This window comes from Anser anser (assembly GCF_964211835.1).
Source record: "Anser anser genome assembly, chromosome: Z".
Classification (NCBI taxonomy): Eukaryota; Metazoa; Chordata; class Aves; order Anseriformes; family Anatidae; genus Anser; species Anser anser.
This window is the reverse complement of record NC_139723.1, coordinates 55,615,269-55,631,615: the sequence shown is the minus strand read 5'-3', so window position 1 is coordinate 55,631,615 and position 16,347 is coordinate 55,615,269. Positions and strand designations below refer to the sequence as shown.

At 35.3% G+C, this 16,347-nt stretch overlaps 1 protein-coding gene across 24 annotated transcripts in view; it reads right to left on the bottom strand.

Moving 5' to 3' along the window:
* PTPRD (protein tyrosine phosphatase receptor type D) overlaps positions 1–16,347 on the bottom strand; it is a 1,402,037-nt gene that overhangs the window by 918,136 nt on the left and 467,554 nt on the right. The window lies entirely within an intron of this gene.

The window sequence follows — 16,347 nt, the reverse complement described above, 5'->3', positions numbered from 1 at the left end:
TTGCTCCTGACAGGTGGACCCTGTGGACAAGCTCATAGTTGGAGCAGTTCTTGAAGAGCTGCTGCCTGTGGGAAGCCCACACAGCATCAGTTCAGGAAGAACTTTATCACATGTGAGTCACCCCACGTTGGAGCAAGGGAAGAGAGTGACCATGGAGTTGTGGAAACGAAGCGTTATGAACTGACCATAACCCCCATTCTCTGTTCCCTTATGCCACTCAGGGGGGAAGACATAGAAGAGGGTGGATGGGGCAGAAGTTGGTTTTAGTTTGAGTCTCTCACTGTTCTAGCTTCTTAGTAATAGGTAATAAATTACATTAATCTCCCTGTGCTGAATCTGTTTTGCCCATGATGATAATTGTCAAGTGATCACCCGGTCCTTATCTCAACACATTAGTCCTTTTCATTGTATTTTCTCCCTCTTTCCCTTTGAGGAGGGGAGTGAGATCTGTTGTTGTGGATTTCAGCTGCCCACCTAGGAAAAGAACACCACACCAGGAGAGCTTCTATAAAAATAACATAGCTATCTTACTGTCCACAAAGTCACTCATATAGCATAACAAAAAAAAAGTGATAGATTGTCTACCTTTTTAAAACTTCAGACCAAGATTTTATGCATCTCTGACAGGAATTCATTAGTCAAAGAGAGTTACTAAGGGATTATTAATACTGTGCTGTTATTATATGGCAACCAAGAGCAAATAATCAAATGATGTAAAATATCTATTATGTCTGTCAATTATATGTTATAAATGTCAAACTACCTTATACTAGAAAGATGTGAAGTAACCTTTTTTTTTTTTTTACATTGAAGATGACTTTTCTATAATTTTAATCCTAGTCATCGTTACATACATAACATAGTATTCCTATTTGATAGATGGTGTAAAATTTCATATTTTAGAAAAGGAAAAATAAATAAATAAATAAATAAATATAACAATTATAATTTACAATTATAATTTTCCATTTCTAACACACAAAAAAAGAAAGGTCAGCTAAGCAAAGGCCCCTATTTGCTAACAGCTAAGTTTTCTCTACTCTTTGAAATCCAAGGAACAATTAAAGGTGCAGCAGTTAAAAATTATCCATCAATTAGAGCCGGAAGCAAGCACCCATGAAATACAGGTGATAACCATAAATCAGAACAATTAGTCTGTCTAAAAAAGGAACATGATCAAATCAGAAACTCTCTACCAGCTGCTCATTTAATCTTAGGTTGCAATGTTTTCTGTTCTGAGGAGACAAATCTGCATTGGATGATGTTGAAATTTAACAGCTATGCATCCCTCAAGGTTATTCCTTCAAATAAGTACAGCCTGAGTTCCCACTCCTGCAAAGATTTTTGCATATAATAATCTCTAAAACTGCCAGTAGTTTCAAGGAAGCATATTACATGAATAAAATTAAGACCTATGTATGTTTCTGTAAATTTGAGTGAAATAAGTTGATGCAGTCAACTTTCCAAAATAGTTTCAACAAATATCAGTATTCAACACTATGATAAAATATAAAATAATCTTAAGAAAGAATCACAAGAGGAAGCTACAAATACTACCACATTAACACAAAAGAGAAAAAAAAGAGACCTTTTATGATCTTTTACGTAGCTTCAAGAATCCTACAGTGACATGGAGAGAAACATATAAAACGACAAAACTAGAGAGACAAAGGAACAAATATATTGTTTATCTCTGTAACCTAAATGTTATTCCTATCAGGGAAGGACAATTAGTGATGTGACTCAGAATCTCTTATTTATTAAACATCAATTCACCTTTATGTTAAAATAATAATTATTTTTATCAGATGATATTTTAATTAAACAATATATTGAAGGAATTTCTCAAATATCTCTATATTCCCTGGCAATATAGAGTAATAATAATAGTAATAATAGTAGTAGTAGTAGTAGTAGTAATAATAATAATAATAATAATAATAATAATAATAATATTAAAGCTGGGATAAATAGGGTGTTCTTCCAAGGAAATGACTTGTTCCTGGGGGCTTTGAGTGGCACATTTATTCTTTCAAGGGTAAAGAGAAGCCAAGCATAATTGGATAGTATTTTGCTAATTATTATCATGCCTAATTTTCTTGTTCCAGTCTCATTGATATCTAAGGGTTTTACAGCAGTTCAGAGAAAGAGAGATGATATGCCAGCCCACAAACTACTGCTGGTACAACTCTCAATAATGATTTCTCTTCCCTCTCATCCTTTCTAAGAATGATAGAACTGAAAACTTCTGTTACATGTAAGAAAACTGGCAGGATACTATAAATCATTATCCTTTAGAAGTTCTCTGAAATAAAACACTAAAAATGTAATAGTAAATATATGCATATATATTTTCACTCAGCAAGACTGTATGGTAACATTATTTTAGAATAGTCATTGGCCAGCACACTGCTATGAGATTATTAGCCAGGGTGACTAGGACCTGTTCCTGAAAGAAGTGAAAGAAATTCAGAAAATTCTTGATGATGAAATTAACAGTTTTAATAATCTGCTTACATTATTCAAGCTCAACAAAGATTTAAATAAATGAAAACTTCAATATTCTTTGAAAATAAACAGTAAGAAAACCACTGACAAATTTTTCGTTTAATAACCTTTAGCTTCTTCGCCTCCCCAAGAAATGGGATATAACTGCAGCAAAAGTATGCATCCTTCTACAATTGCATTCCAGTCTTCAAAGAGTTAGTCTAAATAGTCCTCTATTTTAGATTCACAGGATCAGCTGTTTCTTTCAGTTACTCACTCAAAAGCTGCATAATGCCATATTATTGCCTTTAATGAGATTAGTTTCTCACCCTACATGAGCAGAACCTATCTTTTATCAAAGGATGGCAAGTACTGATCCATGGTTCTGCAATAAACCACGGATATAAAAACAGTCAATACAGTCAAGCTAACAGCAAAATTGCACCAACATATGTATTGTTTCAGCTTTGCTGCATTCATATTTTATTTATTAGAAATTCATTCTATGTCACTTGTTTTACAGGTATGTTGATCAAAAGCAAAAGCTTTTCAATGTAGCTGATGACTTCAAAATCATAGTCATCAGATGGGATCTGTAAATAAGAGCCATGATGGCAAACGGGGGCAGGGCAGAGGGAGATTTCTAAATAGCAGTATTCTATCACTTCTCTTTCTTTTCTCCCAGGAATCAGCTTGAACATTTATTTTTTATGCTACAAGGAGCAGTTGTAAAGAGCTGGAAATCCATCTTATGTACTCAGCTGTACTCAAGTACTGTTCAGTGAACATTCATAGAATTGTATGTGACAGGTAATATTTCATAACAGCTTCTTCAGTGTAAGTTGCCCACTCTTTAGTGCTGAACTGTCATCAATTAATTAATATTCAGCTGAATTTGGAAATTCATAATTATCTATTTTACATCAAAATTAATTTAATTATGTGGGGAACTGAGCAGAGGAGCCAAGTTTTGGGAGTTCATGCTTTAAACTGAAGACAAAAATATTGGGGTTAGTTTAGAAAAAGAAACATATGCTTGTGTTTTAATTCTCAATACTAGAATCTATTTTAGTGTTAATAATTTAGAGATAGTGTCATCAATACATGTAATGCTGTTGAGTAACTGATTGTTTGCTATACCATACTAATAATAGCTTTCTATAGAAAACAATCAGAAGCACAAAGTGACATAATTTAATACAGTGAACTTCCCTATATGTTTTACTTTCCAGGATGGAAGGCAACGCAACGTGAGTGTTGTGGCTTGTATAACACATAGTAGCACAATATGTTTGATTATCTGTTACAACTACACCTCACACTTACCCCTGAGAAAACTGAGGCATATAATGCTATCAGACCGTAAGTGTAGCTTTTTGCACCTACTTTGTGACATAAATGACTACATCAGATGCCATTGTGGATAATCAAGTCCTTGATTACTTCTCTTTAAAGGTCAGCATTGTCAGAGATTAAGAGCTAAGGATGTAGATACAAAGGATAAATTTTCCTCAGAAGATAAGCCAGTTTAACAGACTCTTTCTTGCTCCTCTGAAATGGGGCTAACCTTCTGAACAGCACTGAAATGATTGTTTGAATTACAAGACTTCACAGCCATAACATAAAGGTAAGAGAGGTTAAAAAAATGAATAACTGTATTCTTTGATTGCTTGTTTACAGCGCACTCCTACACAAACCTCTACTAGAACAACTAAGGGAGAAGCAAACAGGTGTGAATATCGAAACCAATGAACACGAGCAGAAGGAGAAATATTTACACTGACTCCACTAAAATTTGTGCTTTGCTCAGCTACAACATCATTAAAATGTTCATAGTAGTGTCAACGGAAAAAAAAAATGGGTGAGTCTCTGCCTTTTTGAGTCAGAATCTTCTATTCTTCCTTGAAGGATCCTGCAAGTGTTTAGACAGTTGCCTGAACAAAATTATGTATATAAACTAAGAATCTAGAGCTAATATCTTGCCAGGCAAAGTAATGTACTAAAAGATCCTAAAACAAGGCCATAATAGTCCATCATGAAATATCTCTGCAACCAGTAGCAACATTAACATTTTCCCAGAGTTTATCAAGTCTTCTCCACCTATCTTTTCCTGGGAAATTTAAAAAATGTTGTTGCCTATGTTTGTTTACTTGTGTATTTTTTTGTTTTTCTTATTTAAGAATGGTTATAAAATTAAGCAGATATTTTATTTATTTATTTATTTATTTGGCGGACAAAGTGCTAACTAGAGGTCTTAGAGAATGCTTTTGCCTGAGAGAAGGAAATAAATTGATTTAGAAGTAGTTCTTTAACTTATGCAAAATTGAGCAACATACACCAAAAACTTAGTGATTAAATAAAAGAATAAGTGATATAAGCTTGATACGGAACAGTAAAAAATAGAAAGAAAACTTGATAAAGTACTGTAAAACAAGGAAGTTGTAATGAGCTATTTTGATTTATGATATTCATTTTCATTTCACGTAGGTAATCTATCTTAATACAAACACAAAGCCTTGCTTCTGTTTTATTAAGTAATACATTTAACATTTCATGGCTTTGAAAATAGGGAAAAATAAGAGTATTTGGGTAATATAGCAAATCATTTGTTTCAGCTTCACACAAGGTGAAATTTAAACAACTTTTAATGAAATAAAGGTATTACTATTGCTTTTCCACTGTGTTTGACTTTGGCTTCAGTGTTAGTTTTGATATTGAAAAATTTGGACAGAGAGCTATAGCAAGTAGTATTATAAATATGCCATAATACAGCTATTAATTTCTGACCTTTAGATAGTCAAAATGACAATTTCAAATAGACATTCTTGGAATAAATTCATGAGATTTTGCACTGACTAAGGTCTTGTCATTTTGCTGACTGTGTACATAACAGATCAATTATTCCTTCAAGACTTAAATTTTCATTTGATTTGCAAAATTTGTGCTACATGCATTAAATTGTCCTTCTAGTAAAACAGAATGGCTGAAAATTCACTGAAGTAAGCCAAATGCTCTATTGCAGCAAACAATTCTCTTTTAAAGTTTGTAAGAATAATTTTATAAAATAAAAAGCAAAATTAGGCTTGCTGTTGTGTTTTTAAAATGAAGAAAGCAAAGCAGAGGATGTCTCTGTATAAAGAAGTTGTATAAAATTGTATGGACACTTCTAGCCAGGAATTTTTGTGTGATCAGTAATTAAATACAATCAATACTTCAACTCAAATTGTTATTTGTGACAAATGCAGTATAACCATGGGTTATTTAAACACTATTAATTGTGGTATTTAGGAAGAGTGTGGAATCATTAAGTACTGTGTATGAGGACAATAAATTTAGAAATATTACTTGGTCTTTATGAAATTGGTGGTGGCATGTGTGATCAAAGTTTCTTGAAGGAATTAAACTCAATGAGTACTGAGTGCACTTCCTTTAGGTCTAGTGCTGGCCTAAAGCTGGTAAAAATCTCAGAAATGAAATAACCTAGTTTTAAAAAAAAAAAAGCTTAAAGTTTTTCAAACAGTATAAAATAAATAAATACCCTGGAAGTGAGAGAGATTTTATGAAAATTAATAGACAAGGGTTGAGAGGGTAGTTTTAGAATTTTCTGCTCGTTCACAGTTTCTAAATGTTGAAAAAAGTTGTCTTTTGCAGGCTGAGGTGTTTCCATTTTTTATTTTCTAAGTAAACAGTAAAAAGGAAAGAAACTTCAAAGTGACAAATGGGTAAAGTAATAAAATTCTTCATTCTTAAAAAAGAAAAACAAACAAACCTGAAGACTACTTTGAAACAAAAAATGTTTTATGCAAAAAAAAAAACCACTAAATCAGTTTTATAACGATGAAAAAAAAAGTTTATAAAAACTGTTAAACTACAAACTCTTAAAGTATACTTTTTTCTTTTTTTTTTTTTTTCCCTGAAATTGACACATTCCTTTTGGTCTCAGTGGCAATGCTAAGAGGTCAGGAGTCTATGCTGAGACCTTCTAGTTGACAATTTTAGTTGATAATATTGACAATTTTAATGTTTTTCACATTAATGTTTTACTCTCCTGAAGTAACCAACTATAAATTTGAGTAAAAACAATTTTAAAAGACTAATTTGTTCTCCATTTGCTAGATGAACATGATTAATAACCGAAAACAGCATGAGTACAAATAATAATATTAAAATAAAAACATTTTATTCTTAGATTGCAGTAGTAGATATAAAAAGTTACAATTGTGATACAACTTACAGAGACTACAAGAAAGGCTGTATAATACTAAAAACAATGAATTTTTGTTTCCTCTCTAATTAATAGATCAAATGTTTACAATTCATTATGACTATTTCTCAGAAAGTGGAAAATGTTCTAACAAACTACTTCTATGACTGTGTTCTTCCATTTAGGACATAAAGTGAATATTTTCTCATATTAAAGTATGCTTTAGAATTTGCATTTTACTTTGCAGTTGCTTCTTATACTGAAGTAAAATTAATTGCACTTTCAGTAGTATACAGGAAAAAATAGACAGTTCATTAGAAGGTATAATGACAGTGTTTATTACTAATGCTCCAAGATCTCACAGTTCTGCCAATATTCAGAAGCCCAAAACATGGCAGCTTTTAGCCTAGCTATGTATCACCAGAATTTATCACAAAAAGGCACATACACACTTTTCATGTACACACTTAACAAATATCACCAGCACAAATCTAAATAGCAATGTGATGAGATTCCTTGAAATGTCTTATACCCAACTTGGGTAACAACTGTGGAACAACTTTATTAAAATAAAAAGAAAAATAAAGCTATGTGCTATATGTGAACTCTTTATCAAGCCTTTCAACACTAGCTGAATTCTCTCTAAAATGCCAAAAATTATATTTTAATAATCTAGAAAAGGTCATCTTATCAAAATAGATACTACGTTAGAAGAATTAAATAAATAACCTTATTGACCATAACAGGACACACAGGAATTGCACAAAGTTGCTCCAGGAGAGATTAAAACTAGATTTTTTTAACCACGAGGGTGGTCAAACACTGGAACAGGCTTCCCAGACAAGTGGTTGATTCCCCAGTGTTCAATAGGCATTTGGATAATACCGTTAATAATATGCTTTGACTTCGTTATCCCTGAAGGCAGTAGGACTTAGTGGTCTTTGTAGGTCCCTTCCAACTGAACTTTTCCAATTCTATTCCAATTCTATTCCATTTTATTTCTATTACAGAATCACAGAATCATCTAGGTTGGAAGAGACCTCCAAGATCATCTAGTCCAACCTCTGACCTAACACTAACAAGTCCTCCACTAAACCATATCACTAAGCTCTACATCTAAATGTCTTTTAAAAACCTCCAGGGATGGCGACTCAACCACTTCCCTGGGCAGCCCATTCCAATGCCTAACAACCCTTTCAGTAAAGAAGTTCTTCCTAATATCCAGCCTAAACCTCCTCTGGTGCAACTTTAGCCCATTCCCCCTTGTCCTGTCACCAGGCACGTGGGAGAATAGACCAATCCCCACCTCGCTGCAGCCTCCTTTCTATATAGTGCGATAAGGTCGCCCCTGAGCCTCCTCTTCTCCAGACTGAACAATCCCAGCTCCCTCAGCTTCTCCTCATAAGACTTGTTCTCCAGACTCCTCACCAGCTTCGTTGTCCTTCTCTGGACTTGCTTGAGCACCTCCATGTCCTTCTTGTAGTGAGGGGCCCAAAACTGAACACAGTACTTGAGGCGCGGCCTCACTAGAGCTCAGTACAGGGGGACAATCACTTCCCTAGACCTGGTGGCCACACTGTTTCTGATACAAGCCAGGATGCTGTTGGCCTTCTTGGCCACCTGAGCACACTGCTGGCTCATATTCAGCTGGCTATCAACCAATACTCCCAGGTCCTTCTCTGCCAGGCAGCTTTCTAACCACTCATCTCCCATCCTGTAGCGCTGCTTGGGGTTGTTGTGCCCTAGGTGCAGGACCTGGCACTTGGCCTTGTTGAACTTCATCCAGTTGGCCCCAGCCCATTGGTCCAGCCTATCCAGATCCTCCTGCAGAGCCTTCCTACCTTCGAGCAGATGGACATATTCTATTTCTATTCTATTCAATTCTTTTCAACATCTGTCACAACTATGACTAATTTTTCAGCTAGGTCTGAGACAGAATAACTCTAGAACACTAAATACATAGCTAACTTTCCCTTTTGAACACAAGATTATTATTATTATTATTATTATTATTATTATTATTATATTTTATTTTGTTAACCATTGTCCGAATTGCTGTCTTGGGTTTGCAGCAATAATTAAAAGGTACAGCACTTTCTTCTTTTGTTGCTGTTGTTATTATTGCTAGTCTTTTTGAATTTCCTTCCTATATCACGTTAGATTTTTATCCTGAACAGAAATATCTGAATTATTATTTAAGGAAGTGTATTAACTTTATTTTCTTTCTGGATCTCTAATTGTTATAGTACTGGAAGCTTGCCTTGTCAGCAAGTCATCTTTAAAAGTCCTGGATTTGGAGGAAGATAAAATCTCAAGACATCTATTGGGCTATTTGTCTGAACAAGACTGAAGGGCTCAATCACTCTTCTCCTGCGTAAGAATGCTGGTAAAGGTAACTCTGTCATCAAACTCTAGAATAAACAAACAAACAAAAAATATTAAAATTCCATTCACTTTTGTTCAATGGTGAATGTGTGCCACATGTAGAAATGGAAAATTCCTTAGACACCTAATTCTTAAATCAGCAAATTGTAGAGGAAATTTTTTTTTTTTTAGCAGTTGCATAAGATGTTGGAAACTAATTATTACCTTTTGCCTCATTATGCTTTTGTAGCAGAAAACATTCTTGTGTAGAAAGATGTAGAAAGTTCTCTTAAAAACTTTCAAAAATCCTATTTTTTTTTTATTTTAAATTGAAGTTTTTAAGTCTCAAAAAATGCAAAGGTTTCCAAGTTTTTGTAAACTAAAAAGAAAAACACATAATTCCTCCATACTTCCTCTATACTCCATACTCCTCCCCATGCTTACATTTTTTTCCCTTTCTTAAAACCAGACATACCTGACCATACTGAGGGAATATCTCTTCCCACTTAATGGAAACAAAAGCCACACACAGATTAAATGACTGTTGTGGACCTGTATCTCACTTAAAAAAAATAAAATAAATAAAAATCTTGTGAATCAACACAAGACACCGTAGGAACTTGTGTTGATGCTGAATTCTAGAAACTGGATGATGCTTCTTTACCAGAAACTGTCACTATTCACTTCTTCAGTTTGAGTTCCTTGCTGTCCATGCTTTGACCCTAAATTTGATAGGACTTATGACAAGATTTGTCATTTGTGCAAATTTAGCAGAAAAGCTTGAGAGTACTTCATCTGTGGTTTAGCTCTAATTGCACAAGGACAGGCTATATACTTAGGGTGATAGAAAAATATATGAGAAGAAAAAGTATAGGAAAGGAAAGGTAAGAGGGAGCAGTAGAACACTAGAACATCAAATTGGCCCTTCTTTTGAAGAAGCAATGGTCTTCAGGCTAGCGAATGTCAGATAAATAAATTCAGTATGGAAATTGTTTTAGGCCAAAGGTCTTCAGGAGAAAAAGTGGTCATCCAGAGATCTCACTAGTGCTAAAGAACATTCAGAGAAGGTAGAATCAAAATGGACAACTTGGAAATTGGTCAAGACTTATATGACAAAATATATGTAGAGATCAAGAATTAGATCATAAGGTCATAGCCTTGAGAGCTGGCTGAAAAATGACTGAAAATATCAGAGATAGACCATATCCATGTTCCCTATCAAGTTCTCTACAATGAATTGTCCAAGTACAAAATTCATGGGTCCAGTTCAGGCAGTTCTTTGTGTTATTTGTGAACTTTCTTACAATGGGATCTCTTCTGAGGTGAGATTTGTGAATTAGTCTGGCTCAGGCTGATTCCATGTTAAAAAACAAACAAACAAAAGCAATGCATCATTTAGCTTCTCACCATTGATGTGCATAGTGAAAAGATTTGCTATTGCTCTGCAACATTTGATAAAGGCAAGACTGCAATATCCATCCCTTGTAAAGACAGAAACAACCTTCTTGAATAATATTATGTAAATAAATCCCATCTTAGATTCATACTATATGGGAGGTTAAATTTTATAGATGTGCCTGAAACTAGAACTAGAATTCAACTTGGATACTGCAGTAAAAAATAAAAAAAAAAATAAAAAATAATAAATACATAAACAACAAATGGAGGACTGAAGAGAGTCTCCATCTTTCATTGGATCCAGAGGAAAACATATTTATGAGAGATGAGGAAAAGACTGAGGTACTTAAGGATTCCTATGCCTTAGTCTTTATTAGTAAGACTGATTGCTGTCAGGGTACCTACTAGCCTGCTGAGATGGGAGATGGAGACAGGGAACTGAATGAAGCCTTTATAACCCAAGGGAAAATTGTTAGTGACCTGCTACACCACTTGAACACACACAGATCTATGGGTCCAGACAGGATCCACCCAAGTGTACTGAAGGAGCTAGGACAAGTGCCTGTCTATAACTTACCAGCAGTCCTGGCTAACTGGGGAGGTTGCAGCTGACTGGAGGTGGGTGAATGTGACACCCATCTGCAAGACGTACAGAAAGGATGATCCAGGGAATTACAGGCCTGATCTTCATGCCAAAGAAGGTCATGGAGGAGATCACCTTGGGTGCCATCACACACCACATACAGGACAATGAGGTGATCAGAACCTGTCAGTACGGGTTTAGGAAATGTATGTCCTGACTGACTAACCTGATCTTCTATAATAAGATAAGATGCTTAGTGGGTGGAAAAGGCTATGGATGTTGTTTACTTGGACTTTAGCATTTGATACTGTTTCCCACAGCATTCTCCTGGAGAATGTGGCTGCTCATGGATGTACTGTTCACTTGTTTAAAAAAAAAAAAAAAAAAGCTGGGTGACTGGGCCTAAAGGGTTTCTGTGAATGGAGTTAAATCCAGTTGGCAGCCAGTCGCAAGGTGTTCCACCAGGCTCAGTACCGAGGCCAGTTTTGTGTAACATCAGTGATCTTGATCAGAGGATTGAGTGCACCCTCAGTAAGTTTGCAGATGACACCAAGTTGGGCAGTGCTATTGTTCTGCTTGAGAGTAGGAATCCCTCTGCAGAGGGTTTTGGATAAGCTAGAATGATGGGCCATTTCTAATCACATTGCATTCAAGAAGGATAAATGCCAGGTTTTGCACTTGGTTCATAACTCATATTGTTATGACAAGCAGTATAGTCTTGGGAAAGAGGGGCTGGAAAGTTACCCAGGAGAAAAGGACCTGGGTATGCTGGTTGACAGCCAGCTGAACATGTGCCAGCAGCATGCCCAGGTGGCTAAGAAGGCCAATGGCATTCTGGCCTGAATCAGAAATAGTATGCCCAGCAGGACCAGAAACTATCCCTCTGTAGTTGCCACTGGTGAGACTGTACCTTGAATAATGTATTCAGCTTTCAGACCCTCAAAAGATATTGAGTTTCTGGAATGTGTTCAGAGAAGAGAAACGAAGCTGTTAAAAGGACTAGAAAAGAAGACATGTGGATTGGCTGATAGATTGTTTAGTCTGGAGAAAAGGTGGCTTCATAATTCCCTAAAACTACCTGAAAAGTGGTTGCTGTGAGGAGGACGTTGGTCTCTTTTCTTAGGTGGCAAGTGATAGAACATGAGGAAATAATTTCAAGTTGCACTAGGGGAGGTTTAGATTGGATTTTAGGAAGAATTTGTTCATGGAGAGAGTGTTCAACCATTGAAACAGGCTGCCTAGGGAAGTGGTGGAGATGCCATCCCTGGAGGTGTTTAAGATGCATGTGGAATTGATGCTTAAGGACATGGTTTAGTGGTGGATTTGGTAGTGTTAGGCTGGTGGTTGGCCCTGATTGTCTTAAGAGCCTTTTCCAACATAAATGATTCTCTGATTTTATGAGTCCACAAAAAGGGTTTCCTCGATTTTATTTCTGAAAGGCTGCACTTCAGTGCCACCTGGTAACCAGGTCAGAGTGCAGATAATCTGTGCCAACAGCCTAATAATGATAATATTATTGTTTAATTAATAAATGATAGCAAAATGGAATTAAATGTTCAAATATATTTGACAGAACACAGTATTATTTTAGAGCTATCTACATTAGTAAAATCTGTATTGGGGATTGAAAAAAGTAGATTCCTATTTTGTTGATTGTATGTGTATACACATATATAATTATGTCCATATAGAGAGACATTGATATAAATATATAGCAATTGTTACATATATGTGTTTTTTTTTTTTAATATAGAACAGATTTTTTTTTTCTATATAGAGGGAAATTTTTATTTTATTAAACTATATTGTTATTTTACTCATTATACATATGTACTTACAAGGTAATATTTACACATCTATGTACACATGTGTATTTATATAAAAACCAAGATAGCAATGCATTTTATATTGCTCTATATGTTCTTGTTATATGTTAAATACAAGTGGCAGAACAACAATCAGGTGCAGTGGCAAAATTTCTCTTTTAGTTGCACAGAAAGTAGGAACAATTATTAAATAATCTTTTGGCTTCACAAGTAACAGAAAATCTAGTGGATGACTGGAAGAACAAGCCTATTTGCCTTGCAGTGGAGGGAAACAACTGCTGTTATAATGATAAACCATTCATTTTGGATTATCAGACATTTCATTTATAAAAAACTGAAAAGAACATATGAACTGTTTGATATTGTCATCTGTAACACTCCCACGGGAGAGAATATGTATTCCAGGAGACACACACATACACACACACCACTCCACCCCCAAAACCAACAAATCAGACAAACATAAAAAAAAAAAAACCAAAAACTAATGACAAGGGCAACTATTTGTTGAAATAAAATTCTATTGGTTTTTTTTTTCATTATTATTATTATTATTATGCAGGTAAATCTTCAGTTATCATAGAGGTCACAAATCACAGCTTTATGAGGACAGAATGGAAAAAAAACTACTGATGCATTCTGAATTTTAATACTCCTGTCACTGTGTACTTCTATGAAATTAATGTCTTCAACAAACATTAATTTTAAGCCTTGTGCAAAAGTTAGATAGTGATAATGAGCAGATAGCTATGAAAATTAATTAACTGCACTTTGAAAAATATTCTGAGACAAAAGGACAGCCTCACTCTACTAGCAACAGATGTTATAATCTAGATTCCATGTAAAATGAATTCACCGAAAGTTGTTAAAAATCCCAAACCTCTAACTTATTAATTCCTTCTTGATGTGATCTGTAGAATATTCCTATGTTTCACATGGAAGTTAAAACACAGCAGACACAAAAGCTATTCTATGATTCTTTAAAGACAGGTCATTACAGACTGCAGAAAAACAACTGAATCTCCGGTGTTGCTGGTAGGAGTGAAGTGGAAAACTGGGGAGGTTAGGTCTTGAAACTGAGTATCACAACTCATTTTTTTGCTGTCATTCCTAACATAGAATATCATCATGTAACACCCTAATCCAAAAGGGAAAAGTATATCAAAGAGTCTAAGAATCAGTGAATTACAGTTTTGATGGTACAAGCACAGCCGGTAGTTATTATTTATCATCCTCTTTCCTTTTAGACTAATTTTCAATTATGTGTGATGAAAACAGTTTGTGTAGATACTGTTATAACTCAAGTATCAGTGGTTACCTGTCATAACAACTCAAATACCACTTCTGCTTAATATGCTTTCAGAAAACTATTATGAAACACCATTGTAATACTTATCTGTGTCAGGGGCAACCTATTTATATCAGCATATATGTGTGATTTAGGAAATTTGTATTGCAATGTATCATAAACAAATAGAATTAACAGCTTTTTGCTGTGATTTTGGTGTCAAGATTTCTTTTCAGTAGGTGAATAATCTTTCCCCACCATTGGGAGACGCTACAGTACAGCAATGTCTCAGTAGGCAAGGAAAATTTATGTGGTAAGATCATTTAGATTGGGAAATAAATGGCAACATGAGTTCTTTGTAATAGTACTGATGATAGGTCAAAATTGACCACATACTGCATTGCACACTTCAATACCAGTGATTAATGGGATAGTTTCTAAGACTATGCATCTTTCTCAAACGAACAAACATCACCAACACTTAATATACAGGCACTAACCAGATGCATAAACTCTAAACAAACACAACAAATGAAAACTAACATTAACAAATGTGACAAAAGCAGAAATAAACATCAAGAGAATTAAACAATCAGAGGTGGACCAGAGTGGGTAAGACCAAACCCTTCTGTGAGCCTTGAGCTTCCAACAGTGCTTTCTTCAATACTTTACTGTGTGTCAGTGTACTTTTCTGATTAACACCAGTAAAAGAAGGGTGGTTATCACTTTTTCTCTCCCAAAATTCTTCTCCCAAACTAGCATATGTAATATTGGTGGTGGTGTGCATCCCTCTACCCTTAGGACAACCTGAAGGAAATGCTGCAGAACTGAGGTTTCAGACATCTTCCAGAACATAGCTAATTCTAATTCATGCAGGAGATAATCTTAGTACTCTTTCTGCCTGTATAAATCATACAAATATTAATTTCTCTGGCCATTCAAAATCTACTATTTTTAATTGATTAACTAATAATTTATTTATTCAGTGAGAAATAAAACTTCGTCCTCCCTCCTTTGCTAACTGAATATGCACCTTTTAGTTTGAAGCAACAACTCCATGTCAGTATGTATACATAAATAAATGATAGAAAAATAATCTAGGTAGAATAGATTTTTATAGTTTAATGTTCTTGACTAACACCAGGCAGGAAATAATCTATCACTTTGATATGAAAATGGTCTTTGGACAATTGACCCTCTTCAACTTTCTTCTGTGCATACAGTAAAATTCTAGCACAGTCTAAAGAAAGAAGCAAAGTTTGGTCAGATTTGTGACTCCTCTTACCCAGATCCATGTATTGACACAAAGTGTTCTTGTATCGTGTCCTGATCTGTCTTTACAGCAGATCTTTAAACTGTGACAGCCAGAGAAACAGGGCTTCCTCCTGCATCTTTGGCAATAATATTATTTCTTAGTCATTTAAGCACCTATCTATTCCTTTTGAGTACGTTTCCTACAAGAAAAATATGCTAAAAGATTGACTTCTGTCTTCAAAACTGAAGTACCTGAGCAACAAAGTGTATGGACTCAAGTTGTGCTAATCACTTATAAAGAAACAAAAATTCATACAGTTTGTAATTACAAATGCAAAGCAAATACAAAAAAAAAGAGTTTTATTTTTCCTTTTTCACTCCCTCCCCATCCCCCCAAGTTGTCCCGTCCCCCCCGCCCCTCCCCCCCGCCCCCCCCCCATCCCCCCACTTTTTAAAGTGGAACAACAAGGCTTTTTCTGACTTTAAATAAAACAAAGAAAAAGACCTGAGGGCAGACTTTGAATTGTTAAGGACATTGGTAGGGAGGGTCCCTTGGGCATCAATCCTGAAGGGCAGAAGGGTCCAGAGAAGCTGGATGCTCCTCAAGAAGGAAGTCTTAAAGGCACAGGAGCAGGCTGTCCCTCTGTGCAGTAAGATGAGCTGGCATGGCTGAACAGGGAACTTAGCTTAGTGTCCACGAGAAGAGAGTCTATGTCTGGTGGAAGAAGAGACAGGCAACTCGGTGAGAGTAGAAGGAAGTTGCCAACATATGCAGAGAAAAAATCAGGAAGGCTAAAGCCCAGCATGAGCTCAGCTTGGCCACTATGGTTAAGGATAAAAAAAAATGTTTTTATAAATATATTAACTGCAAGAGGAGGGCCAAGAAGAATCCCCATCCTTTACTGGACGCAGGGGGGAACATGACTACTAAGGATAAGGAAAA